The sequence below is a fragment of the Ascaphus truei genome, chromosome 7 (assembly GCF_040206685.1).
Source record: "Ascaphus truei isolate aAscTru1 chromosome 7, aAscTru1.hap1, whole genome shotgun sequence".
NCBI lineage: Eukaryota > Metazoa > Chordata > Amphibia > Anura > Ascaphidae > Ascaphus > Ascaphus truei.
The window spans coordinates 22,195,924-22,219,382 of record NC_134489.1 but is presented as its reverse complement, the minus strand read 5'-3'; positions in this window follow the sequence as shown (position 1 = coordinate 22,219,382).

Sequence of the window (23,459 nt, the reverse complement as noted above, 5' to 3'; positions counted from 1 at the left end):
ACCGCACACCTAGCCGCTGTCAGGATAAAGGAGACTAATTTGCCTGTTGGTCGATCCAGCACTTCTATGGGTCTGGCCAGCAGGTAGGTCAGCGGGTCAATCGGTATTGTGAGGTCTGTGACCTCTTTTATTAATTTTTGTATAGTTTCCCAGTACTTCTGTATTTCCGGACAGGTCCACCAGATGTGGGCCATGTCCCCCTTTTGACCGCAGCCTCTCCAGCATAGATCGGAAGCCAGAGGGTAGATTTGATTTATTCGAACTGGGGTAAGATACCAGCGGAACAGTATTTTGTATATGTTTTCTTTGATTGTGGTACATATGGAAGTTCCTGAGGCATTTTCCCAAATACTTTCCCAGTCCTCTCGGTCTATATCTATTTCCAATTCTGCTGCCCAATGCAGCATATAGTCATGCGTGGGGGGATCCATAGCTATCTCCATTTCTGAGCAAATTTGTGATATAAGACCTTTCTTATGGGCAGTCTCACGGCAGAGCTGCTCGAAGCTAGTGAGAGGAGGAAATTCCAACGTTGGGGTTAAAGTTTGAATGAAATGCCGAATTTGTAGGTATTTGAACACATTCAGCCCAACTATTTCATATTTAGATCGTAGGTTTTGGATGCTCAGGAACTTCCCGAAGCTCAAGAGGTCGGCAATCGCATTGATATTTTTGGCTTTGAATTCGTCGAATTGTCCGGGCTCACATCCAGGTGGGAATTTCGGGTTTTTGTGAATTGGTGTAAGTTGAGAGTGAGATGTTGTGAGCTTAAATTTGAATTTGCATTTCGTCCAGGTCTCCCATGTGTGTCTCATCGGGCCTAATTTGAATTTGTTATTCTGCATGTCCTCCTTGCTTAGGGACCAAAGGCAAGCCGGCAGCGAAAGCGTCCCGGCATATTGAGTTTCTATGTCTAGCCAGCAAAATTGGTTTGGGTTGGCATTCCAGACTACTACCTGTCTCAGTTGTGTAGCCAGGTAGTATCTTGTGATGTCTGGAACTCCCATTCCTCCTCTCCCCCTTGAGGCCAAGAGAACTGTTCTAGAGACTCTTGGTTTTTTTCCTTGCCAAATAAAGTGGAAGATTAGTTTTTGGATGTTTTTCAATTCTGAGCCAGGGATGTGGACCGGGAGAGTCTGGAAGTAGTAAAGTAATCTAGGGAGTATATTCATTTTAACCGAGATCATTCTCCCGATCCATGATATCTGATATTCTCCCCATTTTTCTAGATCTTGTTTGATTTTTTGGAACAGGGTCGGATAGTTATGTTGGTATAAAGATTGGTAGGTCCTCGATATCTTAACTCCCAAGTATTTGATACAAGAGGAGCTCCAACGATAATTAAAGTTTAGTTTGGCTCTGGCAGGCTTAGGTTCAAGGCTTCTGATTTATCACTATTTATTTTATATCCTGAGATTTTCCCGAAATCCCGGAGTTCTTTTTGAAGGTTGGGTAGGGAGATTTGGGGTTTTGATAGGGTTAGAATGACATCGTCTGCGAATAGGGATATTTTATGCTGCCTTTGACCGATTTCTATTCCTTGGATGTCAGTATTGAGCCGAATTGCCGATGATAGTTGTTCGATCGTTAGCGCAAAGAGGAGAGGAGATAAAGGGCATCCCTGTCGAGTTCCATTTGTGATCTCGAATCTCTGGTTATTGCCCCCTGGTAATTTTACTGTAGCTGACGGGTTTTGATATAGTCTACGGACCCCCTCTAAGTATGCGTCTTTAAAGCCAAATTTGCGCATAGTCTGGTCCAGGAATTGCCAGTTTATTCTATCAAACGCCTTCTCTGCGTCTAGGCTTAACAGGAGTGCTTTGGTGCCTGTGAGGTGAACATGGTCAATAATATTAATTATCTTCCGGGTATTTTCTGCTTGCCTGCCCGCGACAAATCCTACCTGGTCAATGTTGATTAATCTCGGTAAGATGGGGTTTAATCGGTTTGCTAGTATTTTGCTATATAATTTGAGATCACTGTTGAGGAGGGAGATTGGACGGTAGCTTCCACACTGCATCGGGTCTCTGCCATCTTTGTGTATAATAGCTAAGTTAGCCGGAGACATTGTTGGCGGGATTTGGTTCCCTTCCATGAAATAATTAAATGTTTTCAGGAGATGCGTGGATAGAGTAGGCAAGAATCTCTTATAATAGACATTGGTGAAACCGTCAGGACCAGGAGACTTAGTGATTTTTAAAGATTTGACCGCCTCTTCCAGTTCCTCTTTTGAGATCTCAGCGTTGAGGACTGTGTTTTCCTCCTCCGTTAATGTGGGGAGATGGCATTTGTTTAAATATTGCGTTATCAATTCTGATGCTATTGGTTCAGGTTGGCCGTTTTTAGATCTTAAATTATATAGTTCTGTATAGTATTTTGTGAATTCCATAGCAATTTTGCTGTCACTATATTGTATCTCGCCAGATCTACTCTTGATCGCCGTTATTTGGGATCTTTTTTGTACCCCTCTCAATTTACTGGCCAGGAGTCTGTCGGCCTTGTTACCCTTGTCATAGTATTGTTGATTGGTCCATTTTAGGGCCTTTTCAACATCCTCCAGCTGGGTTTGTCTAAGTTTTGTTCTGGCTGTTAACAATGTTTTGTATATTTTTTTGGAGGGGTTAGCTTTGTGGGCTTGTTCTATTGTTTTTATGCTATCTGTGAGCTCTTTGGTTAGTTTTTGGCGGGCTTTTTTCCTGTGGGATGCGATGGAGATAATTTTTCCTCTGATGTCTGCCTTATCTGCTTCCCACAGGATTGCTGGAGAGGAGACTGTTCCTTCGTTGAAGTAGAAATAGTCCTTAAGTGAGGATCTAATCTCTCTTTCTATCGCAGGATGATTTAACAGTGAATCATTTAGTCTCCAGGAGTAACTCGTTGTTTTCTCGAAAGGGATTGACAGTGTCAAAGTAATCGGGGCGTGGTCGGACCATGTGATTGAGCCAATGTCTGATTCAATGGCTGCCGCCATCACATTTTTAGTGGTCAAGAAGTGGTCTATTCGAGAGTAGGTCTGGTGAGGTGCTGAGTAGAATGTATAGTCTCTCTGGCCCTGATGTTGGGTTCTCCAAACGTCCACTAGTGAGAACTCGCTCAGGATGTCCCTAAACCTTTTCCCCTTGATTTGGGAGTGGGTTGTACGGGGGGGACCCATTGTGGTCGATCTGTCCTCGGTGGGGTTTAGAACCATATTTAGGTCTCCCCCCACTATCATCGATGACAGATATCCCGGGTCTACGCCTTCGAGTACTGTTTATAAAAATTCTGTTTGATTCTCGTTTGGGGCATATACATTGATCAGTGCGATTGCTGAGCCCGCTAGGGAGCCATATACCATTAGGAATCTACCCTCTGGATCTGCTGTTGTTTTGATATGATTAAATGGAGTGCCTTGTCTGATTAGTACAGCTACACCCCTTTTTTTACTACTGAATGATGCAAAAAAGCATGTTGGGAATGTTTTTTTGAATAAATTTGGGGGGTCTTGAGATGTGAAGTGGGTCTCCTGTAGGAATATGATGTCTCCCCCTGATTTTTTCATATCATGGAGGGCTAGCCTCCGCTTCCTATTATTGTGTAGTCCTTTGACATTTAGTGAGCGGATCTTTATTGGTGCAGTAGATGTCATTGTGGGTTTTTTGTGGGGGGGGATCTTGGGATCTCGCCGTTCCCAATCGGGGAGATCCTGCTTTTATTTTCTGGGTGTCTGCAGTGGGTCTGTCTGCGTGTTTCACCGGGGGCGGGTGTGTTCTGCCTGTTTGTATTCTGGTGGCTGTCTGTGGGTTGCCAGGGGGGGAGGGTAGGATGGGGGAGGGGGGTGGCAGGAGGGGGGGAAAGATCTGCTGGGACAGAACCAGCAGATAGAGAGAAAGTAGGATTAGGTCCTTGTGTGGGCCTAATGCAGTGTTGCCAGTTCCTTGGGCAACCGGCATTTTGGGCAACGTGCCCTTCTGGGGTGGGTCCAGTGTCAATGACCGGTGTGCAGTCGAGGGGTCCAGACCCTGGGTTGTTAACATTATACGCCGTTTCCCTCTTGTGAGTCTTTGGTTTGGTTCTGGCGCGTGCCGTGTTGTGTTTGTAAGGAGTGGGGGGGGGGGGGGTTGTGTGGGTGGGTGTGGAAATGGTGTAGGGGGGGGGAGGGAGATGGCAGGGGGGAGGGGGGGGGGAGGAGGGAAGGGAGGCCGGGAGGGGTGGTTTAATGGGCTATAGTCTAAATTGCTGGTTGACATGCTGTATGTGTCAGTTGTGTGGTCTGGGCCCTTTTATTTGTTTGTTTGTTCTTCTACTGGTCGTCTAGTACCAGGTCAAATTCGGGGTGATATGGGACTGGTTCTTGTTCAGAGCAGGGAGGGGAGGAGATTAAAAAAAGGGGGGGGGGTAGGAGCAGGAGGGGATCTCAGGTACATTTCCTATGCCAACCCTTATCGCTCTAAAGTTACATACATTGCATTTGTACATTCTTCTGCATTTTGTTGCTTTCCTTTGCTGGTCTCACCTGTTAGAGGGGACTTTGGTCTTGGTGAGGGGAGGGTAGGAAAGGAGGGGAGGTGGGGGGGGAAAGGTCGGAGGGGGGGGAGAGAGGGGAGGCGAGGGAGAGGGGGGAGGGGGGGGATGGTGGGGAGAATTGGGGGGGAGGGGGGGAGGGGGGAAGTGAGGGGAGGGGAGGGGAGGGAGAGGGGGGGGAAGGGAGTGAGGAGGGGAGAGGGAGGGGAGAGGGAGGGGGGAGGGGGGGGAGGGGGGAGGAGGGGAATGGAGGGAGGGGGGAGCGGGGGGGAGGAGGATGGGAATGGAGGGAGGGGGGAGGGGGGTGAGGGAGTGGTAGGGGGGGAGGGGTGGGGGAAGTAGGGGAAGGGGTGGTGGAGGGGGGTACAATGGGAGGGGGAAGGGGGACAGCTTATCTTGGTATTACAGTACATTTTTATAGTTGCGATTTCTAACATTTCGTCAGTATTGGTCATAGTACCCTTTGTGAAGCATATCTATAGAAATATGGATCCGTTAGTTGCCGCTTTGGCTCTGAGTGGGCTCACATGGGCTCATGTTGTGCCACTTGGTAGCTCGTTGTGGCTGCCTTTCTGTGACCATTGATTTGCTCATCAGCATTCAACCATTTCATTCTAGGGGGGGGAGGGTGGGAGGAGGGAGGTGGATGGGGGGGAGGGGAGGAGAGGAGGGAGGAGGGAGGGGGTGAGGGGGGGAGGGGGGGTGAGGGGGGCTGGACAGGGGGGGTGAGGGGGGCAGGGGGGGTGGACAGGGGGGGTGAGGGGGGCAGGGGGGAGGGGGGACGCACAGGGAGAGAGGGGAGGGGGTACATCTTATCATATTTTTGTAATACGTTTTTATATTAACATTTTCACATATCACTGTAAAGTTGTTCAGCATAGCTTTGTGGAGCGTTGTCATGGGGATATTGTCCAATTGCTTGCAACCTTGTTTCTGAATGAGCTTGTGGGGCTTGCCCGCTTTGTGCTCGGAGGGGGGGGAGGGGTGTGTGGGGGGGGGGAAGGGGGAGAGGGGGGATTATGGGGAGGGAGGGGGGGTATAGTGTGTCGGGTGAGGGGGGGGGAGATGGCCTTCAGGGTTGGGGGGGTAGGTAGAGAAGGGGAGGGGGGGAAGGGGAGGGGGATGCATCTTGTCATAATATAGTTTAGGTTATCACATCTTTTGGGGCTTATCAGTAACATTAGATCTCTGTAGGTTCCTATACACTTCAGTTTATAGTTGTTTCCAGGCTTGTCCTCGTGGCTCAATTGCCTTGGCCGTGGTAGTCGGGGTATCTACTGTCCCCGTGGGGGGGAAGGGGTAGGCAGGGGGGATCGGGGGGGGGAGGGGGGTGTTTAGGGGGGGGAGGTATATATAGAATATTTTAATAAACGGTATAATGAACAGTTCTCAACTTTGTACAGTGTTCCCAGTCTTTACATATATCTGCCTATGAGTCGGATTTTTGTGAGTCGGCACTTTGCGCTGTATCTGCGCCTAGTGTCCTGACCCAGACGGGTAAGCGGCCTGCGGGCCTTCTCGCTTTGCGAGGGTAAAAGTACTCACAGTTACCGGATACCTCTGCTCTCTACCCGGGGGAGGGGGAGATGTAGTGGAGAGTGTGTCATGAAGGGAGGGTCCGCGTGCCGGGCTGTCAGGACCCGCCAGCGCCGCTCCTCTCGTGGCATATCTGGCCTCTCTCCTCCCGGTCCGGGCAGTGCGGGCCCGTGTGGATGGTATGGCGAAAAAAGAAAAGGAAGAGATGTGCGCGTCCGCCTCAGCGGGGATCGACTTCTGCGCCCCATCTCCGTTCACAGATTCCTCCGCGGCTGCGGTTCGTCTCCTCCGGTGCTGTTGCTCGCTGTTTCGTCCAGTTCCTTTGTTGGGCTGTGATTGTTGGCGAGGTGAGGTAAAGCACAGGACGTCCATTGGCTGTTATCTCCCTTTTCTTTGTGGTGCGTCCGCTGGGCTGCTTTTCTGTGGCTTGCATCCGGGGTTCCCGCTTCTCCGGTCTGCAGAATCTGCGGATGTCACATCCAGGATTGCGTCGCCTCATGGGACAGGAGGGACTTTTAAGGGGAACTTCTTCGGTTGCTGCTCAGGTCAACTGGGTGAGGGAATGAACTTGGAGGTAACTGAGGTAAGTGATTGCTGCGGTTCCTATCTAGGTCGCGGTTGTTTTTGGCCTGCCAGCCTCTCTGATGCTCTGATCTGGGGTTCTTCTGCATGCTGCCCCTGAGAGTGGGGGGGGTCTTGGATCCAGTCGGCAGGGAGGCTTAGGTCCAGCGCTTTTGCGAACCGCGGGATATCCTCCGGGTGTCTGATTGTGAGATATTTACCATTTTTTTGTACTGACAGCTTAAATGGGAAGCCCCATTTGTACTTGATCTTTTTCTCGCGGAGCAAGGAAGTTAATGGTGGCATCTCTTTGCGCCGCAGTACTGTGCGCTTTGACAAATCATTATAAATTTGGAGGTGAGAATCCTGGAATTTGATGGTCTCTTTGGTTCTGCATGCCTCCATTATTTGTTCCTTTATTGTGTATCTGTGAATGCGGGCTATTATGTCCCTTGTTCGGTTGGGATCTTCGGAGCGTGGCCCCAGGGCGCGATGGGCTCTATCCATCTCTATGTCCTTTGGTGTGAGGTCGGGGCACATTGAGACAAAAAAGTCCTGGAGATATGACCTGAGCTGACCAGGCAGAACCGCCTCCGGGACGCCCCGGATTCTAATATTCTGGCGCCTGTCGCGATTTTCCTGGTCCTCAAGGCAGTCTCTCAGGCTGTTTACCTCTGTGCCAAGTCGAAATATTTCGTTGGCTGCCTCATCCTGGGATTGCGTGGTTTCGGCCATTTTAAGCTCAAGGGCCGTGGTGCGCTCCGTTAGGCCCGTTATTTCCTGTTTAAGTTCTTTTACCGCGGCCCGCAGGTCATCTTGCAGTGAGGAGTGAAGTTTATTTAGCATTGTGGAGATCATCTCCTGCATAAATGCTCTTGTGAGTACTTCCTCCGGCTGTGGTGGGGTAGCCGTATTGCTCCGTTCGGTTGTTCCCTGCTTGGGCCCACGTGCGCTCGCGGAGCCGGCGCCATCTTGTGATCTTAATGCAGCTTCTGAGCTCTTCTGGGAGGGGGAGAAGTACTTAGCGACTCCTGGGGTGGCTTGGGACTTGGATTTGCTCGCCATTCTTGTTGCTAGGGGTATTAGGGGGATTTGCGGCAGCAATTGTGGATGTTTTTAGGGGGGGAAAAGCGCTTATTCTGCTCTTATTATATCAGGGTCTGTGGAGCTCCTCTTCTACACAGCCTCTCTCATCGGCGTCCTGGACACGCCCCCTTTTAACCATCTTTTTAATAAACGTTTTAAAAAAATAAGATTTTCCATATATTTATGAATAATTGTAATTATAATTTTAAATAGCATATGTTTTATCTGTAATGCTAATTCCTTAATGGAGTCCGCTCAAGTCTCCTGTGAAGAGTTTTTGTAGTTTTTTGTAATGATTATATTTAAAAAAAAATTGTAGCTTTGGAAAGCTTTTTGGTCAGTCTCCTTTGGAAGATTAATTTGATAGGATCATTGGATCTAATTTTAAAATTATTTGTTTGAAGTATTTTGTACTCTGTTAACCTCTCTTTATTATATTTTAGTATCCCCAATCGACCACATATATGTTTAGATAAGTACAGTAGTTCCATTTGAAACATTAGATTGAGGGTTTTTTATTTTTATGTATTGTTATTAAACATTATGTTTGCCCTGTGTGGCGCTTTTTGATAAATATTTTTCATGTTTATGCAATAATGATGAGTATAAGGGACAGGTGAGGATTTTATGTTTCATGTATAAAACTCTTGTTTGCTGAGGGCGGGTGCAATTAGAGATGCAATTAGAGATATAATCAGTAACATTTTGTAGCCACTCCTTGCAAACATTTATTTATTTTTATTTATAAAAATATTTTACCAGGAAGTAAGACATTGAGAGTTACCTCTCGTTTTCAAGTATGTCCTGGGCACAGAGTTATAAAAAAATACATGATTACATTCAAAGAACAGGGTTATACTGTACAGTGAATTGACAATATAGTTGGAAAATTGGGTACAAGGGATAAAGGGCTTATGAGTTTCAGATTGAAATAGAGCAGCTTTAACATCACCGAACATCTGCGAACAGCAGCAAACGGCTCACATCTTTTGGCTGCCGTTCGGCTGCACCAAAGGCTGTCCGCCTTTGGGGCAACGCAAATGTACACTGGGGTGGTTGAGATTGACTGCTGCAGCTGTGATCAAAAACATCTTTGTGTCTTCTTGGCTAATTAACATTCCAGTGGTGGGGGTTGACGTCCCACAAAGTACAAGCAAATGTTAACCCTTAGCACTCGTCCTGTGCAGAGGGGAGCAGTTCCTGGGGAGCCCCATCAGGTTGTCCAACTTTGGGGCAACACAGATGTACACTGGGGTGGTTGAAATTGAATCTGCTGCAGCTGTGAACAAAAAGATCTTTGTGTCCTCTTGGCTCATTAACATTCCAGTGGTGGGAGTTGATGTTCCACATAGTCAACATTGACATTGCAGCCAGTTGAGATAGATTTTAGCAATGAAGCATTAGGGTATTTAAACACGGCACCTCCTACATCCCAGCATGATCCCAGAAGAAGCCTACTGATTTGGCGAAATGTGTTGGGCTTTTTGGACCTTGGAGGCCATCATACTAACCCCTCGACAATCCAGCTCTGACGTCAGAGGTCTCCAGAGCGCCTGCTGGTGAGAGAAGCAGATCGGAAAAGACTCTGTGTGGATGACCTTATAGGATGGGAGTTGAAGCTGCTGACGAGAGACGAGTTAGGGTTGGAATGCGCCCCAAGTCACTCCCTGCACGCTACCTTGGGGGAGAGTGTGAGTTTACTGTATCCCCTTTGTGTTGTTTGTTGCTTGGAGATAAAGCGTTATTGCACCAGTATTTCTGTATGTGTTTCTTCCCACATGTATCAGTGATGGCAGTTTGATTCATGATGCCCTGGTTCAACAGAGGAGCGTGCAACACAATTTAGCAGGGCTAGTATCATTAGTTACCTTGTAATCACAATATCACTTTATCACATTTCACCTTTATTCAGTTTGCGCCGTAAACACTAATTTATTCACCCTTGCACTTTATAGCTACTGAATCCGTGAAAGATGACATTCATATTAGCAATAAGGATTCTAGATTGCTGCAGACAGATGTAACGTGTAGCTCACCACAAACGAGGCGTGACCACGGGGCTGAGGTAGGGATTGGTATAGAACGCCGACCACAACCGCGAGGGCGCGTCTAGAGTGTAGGATAGTCTTGCAAGCCGGGTCGGGGTTATAGAGGACAGCGTAAACGTGGTACTTGCCGGGTCTAGGAGTGGAGAGTAGCGGATCGTTGGGGTACGTAGCCGGGGTCAGGATTGGAGAGAGTACAGTCGTCGTAAAGCCAGGGTCAATGCAGGAGAAGGCAGGATTGTCATATTCCAAAGCCAGGGTCAGTGCAGGAGAGTATCACAATGTTCAGAGTCCAAGGCAGGGTCAGGCAGCAAGGTAAGAGGCAGGCAAGGCAGGATGCAGTGAGATTCAGCATCACAAAACTGGAGTTATGCTCAGCAATGAATTAGAGTTCAGACAGGGTATAAATAGGACCTCCCTCCAATGGGAGGCAACCAGGTAGTGGAGGTGTCCTCACTGGCTGCTGGATCGTGCAGGTGCGTCCTATTGTGCAGCCGATTAGGAGTGGGATGGGACCTCTAGAGAGCGCACGCACCCCGCACATCAAGCTGGCGACCTGGTCACGCGCCATTCGTGTGCGCCACGGTACCCACGTCAGTGCGGGGGTGGAGACGGGACCCGAGGAGAGAAGGGAGGAACGTGTGTGACTGTCGTGCCACGTACCTCCGACGTCAGTGCGGGGGCGGAGTCAGGGGGCAGAGACCACAGGACGCCGGGAAGAGTGCACACCACGCATGTGTCGCATGTCGATGCCGCCGGGGGGAGAGCGCACCCTGGACATGAGGAACAGCAAAGACAGACAGAGCCTGCGCACTGCCCGCACGCCGCTCATGTGAACCACTCTTGGCATGCCCTCTTTGAGCGCCACTAGATCCGGATGGACAGGTGAGGGTTAAGGGGACAGAACCACCAGAAGGGCGAATACTCACAGTCCCCCCCCCCCTCTAGGAGCGACCTCCGGGCGATTCCATGAAGGCTTTTCTGGACAGCTCAAGTGGAATCTCCTGATCATTCTTGCCGCATGAACCCGTTGACTAGGAACCCAAGACCTCTCTTCTGGACTGAATCCCTTCCAGTGAATAAGATAGTACAAGGAGTTCTGGAAAATTTGGAATCCAGGATGAACTGAATCTCATACTCGGGCTGGCCCTGTACCATAACGGAGGTGGTGGGTAGAACAGGAACTGAGTGTGCATTCTGGATCACAGGTTTGAGTAGCGAAACATGGAAGACTGACGGAATTCTCATGGATGGAGGCAAGAACAACCGATAAACAACCGGATTAATTTTTTCAGAAATGGTGAATGGACCGAGGAATATAGGCACGAACTTCATCGACGTGACCTTCAAGGGGAATTAACTCCAACGCACAGACCTGAACAAAGTAGGTCCCACAAAACTAATAAAAATTATATCAAATGCTTTATTCTTCCATAGTTAAAAAAACGGAGGTAGGTACCCTCCTACGCGTTTCGGGCAATCCGCCCTTTATCAAGGAGTAATATGTCCCCCACAGTATTGGTATTTAAATACCCTTTAAGGCAGCCCCAATTCGCGCCAAAATCGCAACCAAATGGGCCCGCCCACAAACGCAATGACGTCACATGCAATGCGTGATGACGTCACGCATCATGACGCGCCACAGCCACGCCCCCCGACACTACCATGGCAACCGGCTGGCGTCCAACAGTAGATCAGTAGAGATTCCGCACGATGCAGAGTAGCAGAGCACAGCCATGTAATGATCAGGATCTCAGCAGTAGAGTAAAAAACTTCTTTATTTAGACACCATGGTGCAGACAGGAATGGAGGGTAGCTCTTACGCGTTTCACGCCTGTGTGGCGCTTCGTCAGAGAGTAGAAACAATATGCTGGGTCCCCCTTGATATAGCCCATCTAATTGCATTCAAAATTGTCAACAGCCGTGACTCCCGAAACCGGAAGTGACGAAACCGGATATGGAAAACCGGAAGTGATGATGACGTCACGCGTCATGATGCGCCACAGCCACGCCCCCCGACACTACCATGGCAACCGGCCGGCGTCCCACAGTACAGGGGAGGCGGGCCGTACCTCGGGCAGCTCGATCTCAGTCCCCTCCTACACTGCAAAGCAGTAAAACGGAGGAGGAACTGTGCGATCGATGCCTGACCGGGTGGCCCGCATCCCCCCCCCCTACAGAATAAAATGACGTCGGAACAGTGTACATGAGGCCAGGGAGCGCTGCGTGCGCATGTCAGGCACGGTGCAGATGGATTAAGAATGGCTAGATGGGGCCCCAATACATAGTCCCCAAAAAGAAATACTAATATGAATACAAAATATAAACACAATACATATGCATATATATATACTGAAAGGAAAATATGCAGTAGGTATAATAAAGAATATACATCAAATAATATGTTAAACATCAAGAAATAATAAAAATAAAAAATAATGAAAAATAAAAAAACTTTAATAATAAACATTTAAATCCACAAAGGAAATAATAAATAAACAAATAAAGAAAAACATGGGTTAAGAACATAACCCCAACTCCTAAGATACTGAACAATAAACTCTTCTGTATGGACAAAACATATATTTCATTGCCTTCCTTGAAAAAATGTAAAGTATGTGTAGCAAAGATCTATTAGCAAAAACATTATTACAAGGTTAGCAGATTCATCATGTGATTAAATTATCACAATATCCATACAGATACACATGCAAAGAGTCCCATATTTATTAAATCTTACCCGGAGATATAATGTTTACATTTTATTAACATAGAGAGCATAACAGTGAACGCTTTCCTAGAGTGGATGTATTATCAATAAGAGAGAGAGGGAGAGGGACATGTACACACCTCCACGTCCGAAGGTGTTATAAACCATCGAACATGGGTAAATATACATGGGACAATGGAAACAATCCGTTAATGAAAATATCTTCAATCGCACATTTCTATGGATACTTCATGTCTAAATAGAACAGAGAACGTCTTCAATCGCATAACTGTACGATATATACACCAGACATAATATTTGAGAAATAGGAACGTCTTCAATCGTAAAAGAGAAAATACTAATGTAATATACAAGGAGAAATCTTAATTCGCACATTTTTTCTAAAAAACAAGGTAAAGAAAGGGGAAGTGGGGGGTGGGGGGGAATTTCACAAATGGATAAGGAATACCAATTCATCTAAGAAAATGTCCTAAGTTCCATTCGGTATTCAAACCGTCAGGAACCCTAGTGTTTAATAAGAAAATCCATTGTGATTCTTTACGGTCAAGGAAATTAACCGTATCCCCTCCTCGTTGTCTTTTTACTATTTTGTCTATACCCAAAAAGATAAAATTCTTGATACCTCCATCTACGCACTCAGAAAAGTGTTTTGAAACAGGGTGGGAAAGGTCACCTTTTTAAATTAATCTGACATGTTCCTGTATTCTTATTTTTAGATTTCTAGTAGTTCTTCCTACATATCTTTTCCCACATCCACACGTACGCATATAGATAACAAAGATTGAATTACAATTTATGAAACTATTGATTCTATACCTTTTTTGTGGACTGTGGGAAAAGAAATACTGGGACGGTGTCATGTATTTGCATACACTACATGTCCCGCAACAAAAGGACCCCTTAGTCTCACGAAACATATTAGATTTATCTTTGGATATATCGCTTTTGGAAACATACCCCGCAATTGTCTTGGCCCTGCGAAAGACGCATTTAGGGCCTTGTTCTACATATTTCTTAAGGCCTGGTTCCATCATTAATAAATTCCAATGTTTTTTTAAGATTGATTTGACCTGATAACTCCTCCTAGTGTATTGAGATATGAAAAGTGGTAAGTCAGGACAGTCCTCTCCAGTCATCCCCGTTCCTCTCACATCTTTCTTCCTCATCCTTGACTCTTTTGTACCAATCAGTGAATTTCTATCAATATTGGTAACCTCATCGATAACTTTTTGTAGTAATTCTGGTGCATACGTCCTCACGCATTGCCTGGCCTCATGTACACTGTTCCGGCGTTATTCTGTGTGGGGGGGGGGGGGGGGGAGAGCGGGCCACCCGGTCAGGCATCGATTGCACAGTTCCTCCTCCGTTTTACTGCTTTGCAGTGTAGGAGGGGACTGAGATTGAGCTGCCCGAGGTACGGCCCGCCTCCCCTGTACTGTGGGACGCCGGCCGGTTGCCATGGTAGTGTCGGGGGTGTGGCTGTGGCGCATCATGACGCGTGACGTCATCACGCATTGCGTGTGACGTCATTGCGTTTGTGGGCGGGCCCATGTGGTGGCGATTTTGGCGCGAATTGGGGCTGCCTTAAAGGGTATTTAAATACCAATACTGTGGGGGACATATTACTCCTTGATAAAGGGCGGATTGCCCGAAATGCGTAGGAGGGTACCTACCTCCGTTTTTTTAACTATGGAAGAATAAAGCATTTGATATATTTTTATTAGTTTTGTGGGACCTACTTTGTTCAGGGCTGTGCGCTGGAGTTTTTTTCCCTTGGATCTCTCTGCATTCTCCTGGTTGCACGCCCACCAAGAACTACAGGACTGGGGCAATACAAATTGTGAGTAGATATTCCTCTTTCTACCTACTTCTGGACTCCCCCAATGAGGCTGTAGGTCTGATTTTCTTCATATTTCAGCCTTCAGCCTTCAGGGCTAGAGTTCTTGTTAATGGTATATGCTACATTATGAATACATACCTCACTAGCCCCAGTACCTTTTTTTCTACATTATTACCTAAAGGATTTACAATATGATTGGACTTTTATGAGCGCATATCACTAATTGACTGTACGTGACCTTCAGCCTAATGTTTTTGGAGGATAACCAGACTTTGGAGGATAGCTAGGCTTGAATTTAGGAGCTGGTCTGCAATGGCGATCAGTCTGACATTTCTGTCTCTCGAAGGCTGACTTAATATTCCTTTGAGTCCTTTTCCAAAGAGTTTGAAGTTCCTTGATCCTATCATCAGCGGCTTAGACCCTAGAGGTAGCAACTGCAAGAGGAAGAGTAGCGGAAGGAAACCCATAATTAATGAAAAAAGGGGATTCTGTGGTAGATTCACTACGAAGATTATTGTGTGCAAATTCCACCCAAGGAAGAAGCTCCGACCAATCGTCCTGGGAATCGGACACAAAGCACCAAATGAATTACTCTAAAGACTAGTTGGTCGTCTCCGTCTGCCCATTAGTTTGCGGGTGGTACCCAGAAGAAAAATGAAGAGAAATACCCAACTGAAGACAAAAAGAGCGCCAAAATTTAGATACGAACTGCAATCCTCTGTCAGATACGATCACTGTCGTAACTTGGTAAAGGCGGAAGATCTCCTTGATGAAAATTTCTGCAAGTTTGGGAGAACTAGGCATGCCTTTGAGCGGTTCAAAATGTGCTTGCTTGGAGAACCTATCTACTGCTACAAGAAAAATGTTCATACCCTTAGATACTGGTAAATCCACCACGAAATCCATGGACAAGTGTGTCCATGGCCGAACAGGAACAGGCAATCGATGAAGTAAGCCAGCAGGGAGGTTTCTGGAAGTCTTAGTCCTGGCTGAAGTTGGGCACGCAAGTACAAAGTCCTTAACATCCTTCTGCATTCCAGGCCACCAGAAGATCCGGGAGATGAGATCCAATGTCCTTTTTGCCCCGGGATGACCTGCCGATTTGGAAGAATGTCCCCATTCCAGGACCTGTTTGCGCAATGGAGGGGAGGTAAATAGGCGACCCTCAGGAACTGTGAGATTGTCAGGAATCTGATTTTGTTGAAGAAAGATATCCTTTAAAGCTTCAAAGTTACTGGAAGAAAGAATATGTTTAGATGGAAGAATAGATTTGAGTTGGTCCTCCGAGTTATCCTAGAGCGAGAACTGACGAGACAGAGCATCTGCCTTGACGTTTTTTGTTCCTCGAAGGTAGGAGATAATAAAGTTGAATCTTGAAAAGAAGAGTGACCATCTGGCTTGGCGAGCTCCCAGGCGACGTGCTCCCTTGATGTATAACAAATTCTTGTGATCTGTAAGAATTGTTATAGGCACCTCTGTTCCTTCGAGAAGGTGTCTCCATTCCTCCAAGGCAAGTTTCATGGCCAGGAGTTCTCGATTACCAATATCATAGTTACATTCAGCTGAAGAATTTTTTTTGGAGAAAAAAAACACAGGGGTGCAACCTGGCCTGAGGATTCTTCCTCTGGGAACGAACAGCGCTGTGGCGGTGAAGGGGATCATAACTTTTTGCATGCAGCAGACAGGACACCACATGTTTTATTAAGCGGGAATAGTTTAATATGTATAGATATTGCTGACCTGTATATGAGCTGACGGCTTTCTAAGTCATGGATTTTGGAAGGCACAGATGGTTACTAGGCTTGGCTCCGGTGTGTCTGTCCAGGGGCCATACTTGAAAGGGCTCAGAGATGCCTAGGTGTGAGGCCATATGGGCTCTGCCATTATTATAGAGCACCCATATCCTGGCCTGACACAGGGAAACCTAACACCCTTTGCTAAACAGCCAGCCGCTGTGGAGCCTCGCACCGTGGGAAAAGGCTCAGGGGTGGGAAACTCTGTATGAGTGTTTTAGATTGGTCGCTAGGGGATTTGATAAGGCTTTTTGATTGGGCTGCAGGTTTTCTGGGACTTGGACACCAGAGGTTTGAAAAGCCCTGACACAGGTCAGATTCTTCAGTTCTAAGAGGTCCATCAGTACCATCTTGTGTGATTCACCTGAGATTCAGTCCCATTTGAGAAGTTCCAGCTCTGAGTAAATCGTCTACATTTCTCAGAGAATAAGTGACCCGAATTCAACAGCCAGAGGCTACAGGATGGGTTGCCTGGAATATTTGGCTGTGTGTTTGCAATTTGTTTTGTTATCCCAGTTTCCAAAGTAAGTGTGTCTTTTTACTGTATTTTTGTGTAACATAGTTGTGTGCGTTCATTGGGTGAAAAAACGCAATTTATTTTTATCTCTCTGCTTGCTCAATCAATGATCCTGGTAATTAAAAGGCTTAATAAGCTTGGTTCCATCGTGACAAGTGCCTACTCTGACATTGGATGCATCTACTTCGAGGATAAAGGTGAGCTTAGGATCAGGATGAACAAGAACCGGGGCGGATATGAACGCTTTCTTTAAGAAATCAAAAGACTCGACTGCAGCAGAAGACTAAGATGAGGGATCAGAGAAGAAAAATTCTGAATAAATCTGTGATAATAATTGGAAAAACCCAGGAAGCGTTGAACAGCCTTGAGAGTAGTGGGTTGAGGCCAGTCTAAGACGGCTTTGACTTTGGCAGGATCCATCGTAAGTCCATGTAGACGGACGTTCACAGAGGTACACACTTGGAGTCGTTTATAATGTGAAATTATAATAAGGCTTTATTGTGCCTTTTCCTTTTCATCAGGAAATTCATCCAAACACAGGGGCGGAACAAAGCTTCTATTCACTTGGGAGTATTTCTAGTGAAACACTATGCAATAATTCACATCTCCCTTAGTCAAGCAGTTCTCGCAGCCCCAAAACATATAACATGAAATAAGCAGATATAAGCAGTCTCTTAAGAATAAAAGTCTTATCTGTTTCTTGGAGGGAAAATATCACTTCCTGGTTCAGCTTCAGGTGCAGTAGTTTTCCCTGTGTCTTGAAATCAGGTCTGCTGTGCAGAGCTCAAGACTGGTCAGCTCCAAGGGTCAGCTCTTAGTCAGAGCTAAAGAGTCACTTCCTGTCTGAACAGACAGGTTTTTGTAACCAATCTCAATCAGGCAGGTGGTGTTTAGTAATTAACTACCAGAGGTAGTAAAGGCACATTACTGAACAGGGATAAGTCCCCTGTTACAGTCCAGTATCCAAAATTATGTATCTTAAGAAAACAGTAGAAGATTGATGAAAGTGACACTTTTCAAGTTTAGCGAATAAATAATTTTTTCGCAGACGAAGGAGTACTTGTTTGACGTGTCCTACATGTTCCTGCATAGATTTAGAAAAGATCAGGATATCATCCAAATACACGATTGCAAAAGAGTTAAGAAGATCCCTAAATATTTCATTGACAAAGTCTTGGAACTCAGCTGGGGCATTACAAAGGCTGAAAGGCATGACCATGTACTCGTAGTGTCCATCTCTGGTATTGAATGCAGTTTTCCACTCGTCGCCTTGACAAATTCTAATAAGGTTGTAAGCACCCGTAGATCCAGCTTGGAAAAAATTCTAGCTCCCTGAAGGCGATCAAACAGGTCGGAAATGAGAGGAAGAGGATAGCGATTTTTCATAGTAATTTTGTTGAGTCCCCGATAGTCAATGCAAGATCGCAAGGTCCCATCTTTTTTCTTTACGAAGAAAAAACCGGCTCCAGCGGGAGATGTGGATTTGCGGATGAACCCGATAGGGGTGGAGAGGGAAGTACCACTCTGTCTCCTAGACTGGGACATTCTATGGATTGGTTTAGTCCAGTTTTCTTGCTTTCTTCTGTCTTGCAATTTTGGATTTTTAAGTTACGAACTAAATACCCTGGGGGGTTTAATGATACGTTGGATATTACTCCATTTCTCTGATCTGTGTTAGGTGGGGTGTTTCTTTCTTTATTCATTTTTAAATGTGCAAGCTGTTTACGCTCACGTTGATTAGGTTTTTAGGAGGGTTTTATGTTTCATGTTTTGTATATGCATATGTTTTAGGATGTTGCAATATTCACCATGCTGTGATTCAGTGGTATTTCCACTTTTATAGGTGTTTAGATCAGACCTATAAATGGTTGTTTTTTATTCTTTTGTTTCAGTCCTCTCTCTCTTTTTTCTTCGGAATTGTGTGTACTATTTTATTTTTGGTGGTAGTCCCACATTAGTATTATTGATTTGATTAATACGTTGTTTATGGTATATTTATGAATTTGGTTCACTCTTTCTATGGAGTGGTGATTGTTTTCATCCTTGGTTTTAAGTTGACAATCCATATCATTATCTCCAGTTGTGATTGAACTGTGTTCTTTGCTCCCCTTTTCAAAGTCTTTATATTATTTATGTGAAATATAGACTTGAGGGGTCTCTGGGGAGTGGAATCAATTTTGTTTCACAGGCATCCATCTTGTCTTTTTCTTTAACTTTTCTGTCAATATGCGTGTTGTTGCAAGAATTAACTTGGCTCCAGGGGTGAGGGGAAGGGGGATATGGACTATGCCTTGTTGCTCAAACACTCAAAAATGTTTTGGTCAGCCATAATCTGTAGAACCAGTCTAGGCCAGATGACCTGACCTGTGGAGCTAGTCTAAAATAGATAACATGGTTGGTGTAGAAAAGGATTATCCCCTCATGCACAGGGAATGCTTGAGTGATGTCATTATAATCTGCCTAGCAACCAATGTTAGCCAATTTATGCAATTTTGTGTAAGAGCTCTGAGATGAATGCACTCGACTTAGTCTCTCTGACTTTCCTTGATTGATCACAAGTATCGTGGATCAATAAATTACTCAATATATCGAACTGTTGGCTCTTGTCTGTGTGCGAAGAAGCTGACATTCACATTTATATTTTTCATATGATTGTTGTATGTTCTATTATGAGACAAGCTTTATGTTTTGTGAAGATGTCTTTTCTGTAACAGTGCATATGTTTATTTATTTATTGTTTATATACTTTGTATATATTTTTGATTGATTCCTGATGAAGCAAGGTCACTGGCAAAATGTGTACGGGCGCTGATAGAAACTTTAGTCCTGGGACCCAGGAAATCTATCGCCCCCCCGTGTAGGCGATCTTGTCAGCCCCCCACCCCCATTTCACAAGACCTCGTGAGTCCCTTCCTTTATATCCCCCCCTGTTCCCCATGTATTTCTCTCCCCCTGTGATACACTTACCCCCTCTGTTCCTCACTCACTCTCTTCTCTAACCCCTCTCTCTTCCTCACTCCCTCTCTTACATCCCCTCTCTCCTCTCACTCTAACCACCCCTCTCATTTGATCCCACTCCCTCAATCCCCCCTCCTCACACTCATTCCCTCCTCCCCCTGGCCACACACACACACATACACACACACACTCCCTGCCTCCACAATAATGACCCTCCCAAATACATACAAACCCCCCAAATACATAAAAAAAACCCACTCCCACAATACATGAAACCCCCCCACAATACATACAAAACTACCACCCCAACAATAGATACAACCCACCCTCAAATACATATGTAACCCCGGTCTCTTTTCAGCCCCAGAGACCACCCATGTAGCGCTCCGAGGCTCTGCGGCACACGAGGCTAGTGGGGGCCGCCATGACAAGTTGCGCGAGCGTGCGCATTGGTCGCGCAGGCGCAGTAAGGGTAGCGCACGCGGTACCAATGCTAAAGAGGTCCTGAATGGACTACAATTCCCAGCAGCCTCTGGGGATTGCCCTTTCACCCACATCACGTGCAGCCAGCCAGCAAATAGGGGTTTGCAGCTTCTCCTGTGGAGGAAGGCTACAATGTTGCGGGGACCACGTTTGGCAGTTGAAGCTGGCAGCAGGAAGGGGGAGGAAGGGTGTAGGGAGCAAGTGGCTCCTACACCAGGTAAGGTTCCCCAGATCCCAAGCAGGCCCCAATCCCCACCAGGGTAGGGGGTAGGTACTGAGGGACGGCCCCTAGGTTAGGGACTCTGCCCTTAGGTGTGAGTGTGCAGTCTTGTCAGTGTCACGGCTGGTAGTGCTGTGAGCGCTGACAAGTAGGCACAGTGTGTGTGTGCAGTGCAGTGTAGCTGCAGTACCGGTTGAGTGCAGTGCGGTTGCTGCAGGTACCGAGTGAGTGCAGTGGGTTGCTGCAGGTTCAGTGTGAGTGCAGTGCGGTTGCTGCAGGTACCGGTTGAGTGCAGTGCGGTTGCTGCAGGTACTGTGTGAGTGCAGTGTGTTTGCTGCAGGTTTAGGTTGAGTAGTCAGAGGGGATCCGGGAGGTGAAGAGAGAGGTAGTGTGGGTGCAGGGGGTCAGTGACCCACCTGCATAGGACAGGCTACCCCGTAGGCCCCTAGGAGAGTTCACTGAAGACACCAAAGGTTGCTGTGCTGCAGGGACGGCCTATAGTAGTAGCGAGCATCACCCTTACTGAGTACCAGCTAGGGACAAAGGGACAAGCGTGCGGAGCAGGTCTGCTGGCGAGTCGTCTGGGACCAGACGGCTGGACATTGAGACCCAGGAGGCAGACCGCTGATTCATCTGGCCCTTTGCGAAGAGGTACCGGTCACCGCCGTGACCGGAAGGTACTATAACATCAAGTGCCCCAACACCGGTCATCAGGCGCTGATCCCGCCTTAGGCTAAACTCTTTAGCAACACTGAGCGAGTGGTTAAAGAACTGAGCCTATACCATCACATTAATATATATGGACACGGTGTGTGGGGCACGCGGTGAGGGGACGGAGGCGTTGCTCCTGATGAAAGTGGCCGGGCCACTAAGGTTACACGTTAAGGTTATATTGCTATAATATAGAGTGATAAGGTTCCGTGCAATATCATATAGTAAAACCAGTTACAATCATAAGGTGTTGTATGTTTCTTGCCCAGGGGAATCTCACATCACAGGGATCCTTGGTAAGTGGAGGCGCTGCGCTAAGTAAGTGTATGAGTGTTACCCCAGGCTCCCAGCTAGCGGAAGCTCAGGTCTCCTGGAGCCGCAGGTGTTGTACAGTGACCAGTAGTTCCTTTGAGAGGGTTCAGAAAAAGGGCTACACATACAACCCCCCCTCACCCACAATACATTAAAAAAAACACCTCCCAAATCCATACAAAACACACTTACCAGCTCTCTCCAGCTGCTGTGGGCCTCCTGCTTGGCTTCCATGTCTCCCACGCTGTGCGGGCCTCCCTTACTGTCCCGCCCCAGGTCTGTCTCTGACGCCAATGTGCGCCAGAAGCTGAGTCCATGTTTCGGTGCACACCGACATCAGAGAGAGGTCCAGCGTAGGACAGTGACGGAGGCTCAACTTTAAACACCGGCCCACCCAGCCCCCTGCAGCCACTGGGCCTGGGACACTTATCCCGGCTCTCCCCACTGTTGGCGGCCCTGCTGACGAGAGTGTGTGTGTGTGTGTTCTGAGATGCAAGGGGGGCGGGTTTTTTTTTTGATCTGAGATGCAAGGGGGGGTGATCTGAGATGCAAGGGGGGGGTGATCTGAGATGCAAGGGGGTAGAAGAGGGTTATGTGTGAGTTACAAGGGGGGGAGGAGAAGGTGAAGTGTTAGGTGCAGGGGGAGAGGGTGATGTGTGAGTTTCAGGGGGGGAGAGGGTGATGTGTGGGGGGGAAGAGGGTGATATAGGGGGTGGAGAGGGTGATGTGTGAGGGGGGAGAGGGTGAGGTGCAGGGGGGAGAGGGTGTGAGGGGGTAGAGGGTGATGTGTGAGGTGCTGGTGGGGAGAGGGTGATGTGTGGAAGTGGGAGAATGTGTGTGTGTGTGTCTCTGCTGGTGTTTGTGTGGGTGTGTGCACTGGTAAGGGGAGAGAGGATGGAGGGGAGAGGGGTGAGGGGGAGAGGGGTGAGGGGGAGAGACGATAGAGGGGAGAGACGATGGAGGGGAGAGGGAGCAGAGGGGAGAGAGGATGGAGGGAGAGAGGGAGGAGAGAGGAGAAAGGGTAGAGAGGATGGAGGTGAGAGGGAAGAGAGAGGATGTAGGGGAGAGGGAGGATAGAGAGGATGGAGGAGAGAGAGAGGATGGATGGGTGAGAGAATGGAAGGGAGAGGGAGGATATGGAGGATGGAGGGGAGAGGGAGGAGAGAGAAGATGGAGGAGAGATGATGTAGGGGAGGGAGGATGGAGGTGAGAGGATGGAGGGGGAGAGGGAGGAGATAGCGGATGGAGGAGAGAGAGAGGATGGAGGGGAGAGGGAGGAGATAGAGGATCGAGGGGAGAGGATGGAGAGAGAGGGAGGTATATAATTATATATATAATCATCACATGGCACGAATCAGGCACAAATAATGTAGCAGTTAATTCCGAGTCTCGGTGTTTAAAAGTTATTGTAGAAGTCCAGTAGTAGCCGCTATGCGTGTATTAGCAGTAGATTAGGTTATGACCCTGGATCTGATACAGGTCAAGTCTCGCATCTCCACCGTACTGCATGTTACACCCAATGCGTGTTTACTTTACATTAATTCTTCGGGGCAACGCCATGAATAGCAGAATGATGCCTTTTATATTATTCCCATTGGTGCACGTGACCTTAGGTTGTAAATAGAAGAATAACAGTATACATACAGGTTCATATTTTATGACATCTTATATAAAACAGTGTAAACCTAGTTCTTCTTTGAGACCCGTAGGATATTCTCAAGAGAGAATATGCAGTGTCTGTTTGTAGCAAATTTCAATCATAATTGCCACCTCTAATGCCTTAATTTAACCCCATCAATACCAAACGCCTTTAAAAATGACTAACTGCCATCATGATGGGCTAAAAAATGTTGTACTACCGAAGTAATAATTTGACCTTTAATTTGGTTTGTTTTTACATTTTTGATGTTCGATATACTGTATGTTCCAAACTCTCCTACGCAGATGTCTGGTAGTCTTACCTATATACATCAATTTACATGGACATTTAGGCAGTATATTACATTGGCATTGCTACAGTTGAGATGTGTCAAAACTTTACAACTCTGACTCAGTGAGCTATCGTGAAATATTTTTGTCGGATGCATGAATGTACAAGCCTTACAGGAGCCAAATGGCTTCTAATCAGCAGTTATTGTTTTTAGGGGGCTGCCGTCTTGCTGT